Here is a 4,502-nt window from a genome sequence, read left to right as displayed (position 1 = left end):
ACATCCACAGTTAACTCGAGGAGAAGTTGGAAGGACCATGAAGAAATGATTCACTGCCCTTATCCCCCCTCACCCAGGTGTAAAACAGCATGAAACAGCTGAGCGCTTCAGTGTACCACTGTGACCAGTGACTCTTTGCATCTTCAAATTTCCTGCTTGAAGAACACCCCCAACCCTGCCTCCTAAAACTCTCTCTTACTCACCCAGCAGTAACCTCATCCCTTTTTTTCCTTCCTTTGAGTTTTGACTTCATAACAACTGGCTCTCAGTTGCTCCTCTTCCCTTAAAGTGGGACTGGGCCTGCATTTCACATTATTCATTAGAAAACCAGGCAAGGCAGGCCGGTTGGCATTGTTAGAGCCGGCAGGGTACACAGTGATCTGCCGGAGCTGCCTTAGTAAGTAGGATGTGACCTAGGAGATCTTCGCAATTTAGAATTTCTGACTAAAGCGTTCCACGGATGAGGCAAACCACCTGTTAGATACTAGAAAGAACTTTTTGCCAGGAACCACCTTAATCATTTTCCATAAACTGAATGGTTTAATGTTCCAATTATACTTTCGGAAATTAAGGACCAAACCTTCACAGAATCTAGTAAGTGATGAGGTCAGAATTCAAATCCAAGTCCCTCTGATGACAAAGCTCATGGCTTCCATGATACCATGTCCTCAGTAGCCCCAATTTGTGACGCTTCAAATGGAGAAGAAATCATAGGATTTGCAGAACCAAAATTCCCACATTTGGTCATTCCCCCCAACTTTATTCTAGCTCCCTTGGCGCCCAATGCCCCATCTCCCACCCCCCAAACACATGCATTCTTTTTTTTTAATATGTATGTATGTATGTATGTATTTATTTATTTAGGCTGCGCCAGGTCTTAGTTACAGCACGCAGAATCTTTTAGTTGCAGCATGTGGACTTCTTAGTTGTGGCATGCATGCGGGATCTAGTTCCCCAACCAGCGATCAAACCCGGGCCTCCTGCTTTGGGAGCGCAGAGTCTTACCCACTGGACCACCAGGGAAGTCCCAAACACATGCATTCTTTAATTAAAGGGTTGGCCACTATAGTTAGGGCCAACTTCCCTGGGCTTATGGCAATAGCACTAACTTAGAATAGTGGAATATACCCTAACCGGGCAGCCATAATGTCCATTACATGTATGTAATCAAGCCAGCTTCAATCAAGCCTACAGGGTTAGGTGACTAACATTTGAAATCACTGATGTCCATGTGGGTCTGTGCTCAGAAACAATGACTTTGAAAGTGGGAGGGGCACATCCTTGGTGGTCCAGTGGTTAAGACTTTGCCTTCCAATGCAGGAGGTATGGGTTCGATCCCTGGTTGGGGAGCTAAGATCCCACATGCCTCCCGGCCAAAAAACCAAAACATAAAACAGAAGCAATATTGTAACAAATTCAATAAAGACTTTAAAAATGGTCCACATCAAAAAAAAAAGAAAGAAAAAAAGCAGGAGGAAGAGCAGGGATTTTTCAAACAGTCCCCACAATTCTAGCCTAAGGACTTTGGGAAGAATAGTTGATTGTGCAGTGGGATGGCTCTAGAAATGAACTCACATTACTGGGTGTAAGAGATATTAATCCCGACATTTGCACTTGAGAATTATTTGGGTTAACGATAAGTCAAAGTCACCCTGGGGATTAACATCTTTTGGACTGCTGAACAGAGTGGTGTCACACTTACTGGCAGTTGAATGTTGAACTAAAGCATTTTACTTTCTGTATCATTGTTGAAAAAGTTTTAACAGGCTAGACAGTCCCTTAACCCTGATCCTTAATATTTTAAGCATGACTCTTTGCACTCTCTGGTTTTACTCCTAAGTAATAGAAATTAGGGACACCTGCTAAATCCTTGCTTACTGTTAGACACCAATGAAATATACATGTTCTCTACAGATTGTCACCTCCAAAGAGACTGCTCAACCGTGGAAGACCCCATGCTAACACCTACTCTAAGCTAGGTACTGTTAAAAGCATTTCACAGGTGTTTCATGTCATTTTTTTTTTTTTTTTTTTGTGGTTCGCGGGCCCCTCACCGCTGTGGCCTCTCCCGTTGCGGAGCACAGGCTCCGGATGCGCAGGCTCAGCGACCATGGCTCGCGGGCCCAGCCGCTCCGCGGCATGTGGGATCTTCCCGGACTGGGGCACGAACCCGTGTCCCCTGCATCGGCAGGCAGACTCTCAACCACTGTGCCATCAGGGAAGCCCTGTTTCATGTAATTTTTACAGGTGTTTCATAATGTCTGCTGGAGGAACATCTGGGACCCTTCCTTGAAAGGTAAGACTTTTTTCTCCTAGGAATGTTGTCATCTGCATACGGTCCTTGGAACTGCTGCTGCCATCTTGTAACCATCATAGGAGTCATAGCTGAGGATGGAGGAGTAAAAGACGGAAGGCACTCAAGTTTTTAAGGACATCCTTGAGTAACTGAATTATCTAATATTTGAACTTCTTTACCTCTGGAATTCTTTTCGTGGGAGATCATGAACCCAGTACTGTTTAATCTACTTCAGTTAGGTTTCCTTTTACTTGTATGGAAAAGCACTCTGGAGGCTTCCCTGGGGCTTCCCGCAGTGGTTGAGAATCTGCCTGCTAATGCAGGGGACACGGGTTCGAGCCCTGGTCTGGGAAGACTCCACATGCCGTGGAGCGACTAGGCCCGTGAGCCACAACTACTGAGCCTGTGCATCTGGAGCCTGTGGTCCGCAGCGAGAGAGGCCACGATAGTGAGAGGCCCACGCACCGCGATGAAGAGTGGCCCCCTCTTGCCACAAGTAGAGAAAGCCCTCGCACAGATACGAAGACCCAACACAGCAAAAATAAATAAATAAATTAACTCCTACCCCCAACATCTTCTTTAAAAAAAAAAGCACTCTCACTGATACACATGCATGTAAGCCTAAATCCACGCAGACATATGGCCCTTTCAGAGAAGTCAAATATATTTGCACTGTGGTTAAGATTTTCATGGTCAAGAAATATTGAATTCCTCCCACATGCCAGGCACAGTACAGGTTGTTGAACCGAATGGGTTGGGGAGGGCAGGATTCTGCACCTTTGGTGGTTACAAGCTGTGGTAAATGTGGTCATGAAAGTGGAGCCAGGTGTACTTAGGGAAGGTATCATGAAGACTAGGCCAGGAGGCTAGAGAAGGCCCTAACAGAGTCCAGTAAAATCATGCATTCCAGATTTAAAGACCCATGCCATATCAATCAACATCATCCATTTCTAAGTTTCTATGTATTTGTGATGTTTTGGTTTTAATTATATAAGAACTGTAAGAATAGTGTTATGTGTATAATAGTGTTAGGTGTATCTATATTTAGGTAATGTTATAATAAAATAGCTTAAATCAACACTGAGGCCCAGAATGTTTTTCCATTTTAAAAGGAACTACTGAAGCCAATTTAGAGGAAGCACACTAATTCAAAAGATGAAGCAAAGGAATGGGAACCAAGGCATTTGGTGTCTATTCCTAGCTACTGGCTGGCAGCCCTCTGTGACTCCAATTCTCTAATTTGTAAAATATGACTCATAAGGAGTTGCAACTGAATATTTTAGAGTTTTTAAATTAATGAGGGATAAGTTTTTAAAAAACTCCCTGTACTGATATGAAAGTTCCAGAAATCATTCACAAGTTTATTATAGCAAAGAAAATGGGCCTAAAAGGAAGCGAGTGAGTTCAGGACGTACAAGGAAAGGCAGTCAAGGGAGAAATCAACAGGGAAGTGCGTGGTCAACTCCCCACAGCAGGAAGCGGCGCTCTGCAGATCAGAGCTATTACCGAATAAATACTTGCTGGAATTTCCAGAGATGACCAAACAAACATCAAGAAGGAAGTGGCTTTTTTCTCTTTGGAAAGTTTTATTATGGAAAATTTCTAACACGTACGAAGAGCCGAGAAGAGTAACGAGCACTACCCCGCAGCTTCAGGCACTCGTCACTCACGGCCCGTTACTCTGGAGCAAATTCCAGACATCATATTATATCGTCCCTAAATACGTAGGCACGCACCTCTAAAGCAAAACAACGGGAACCAAGGCATTTGGTGTCTATTCCCAGCTCACTGGGGGGCAGCCCCTGTATTTTCAATTCTGCAATTCGTAACATACGATTTATAGGGGAACGGAACGGAAATTTTTTTTAGGCAACCACAATCAAAAAGGAGGCGGTTAAATCCTCCTAAGCCTCCAGGAGGGAGGCTCAACCCAAAAATCCTGGTCGGCGGAGCTGAAGGCGCTGCCCGGGGACATCTCCTTTCAAGGCGGGGGCCCCGGGTGCGGCCCGCGGAACCCGCCTTCTAGGGCGCCTGCGGGTCCTGGCCCCGCCCCTGCCCCGGAAGTCTCCGCCCACTGGCCCCAGCCGCCCCCGCACGCCCCCGCCGCCCTGGGCGCGCGGGGTGGGCTCGGGGGCGCGCACGCCGTGCGTGCCGGGCGCTCGAGACTGTACCTGGCGCGGCCCAAAGGCCCGCAGTTTGGCCTGCC

Source organism: Hyperoodon ampullatus (genome assembly GCF_949752795.1).
Source record: "Hyperoodon ampullatus genome assembly, chromosome: 13".
Taxonomy (NCBI): Eukaryota; Metazoa; Chordata; class Mammalia; order Artiodactyla; family Ziphiidae; genus Hyperoodon; species Hyperoodon ampullatus.
The sequence above is the reverse complement of the archived record's forward strand: the minus strand, read 5'-3'. Positions refer to the sequence as shown.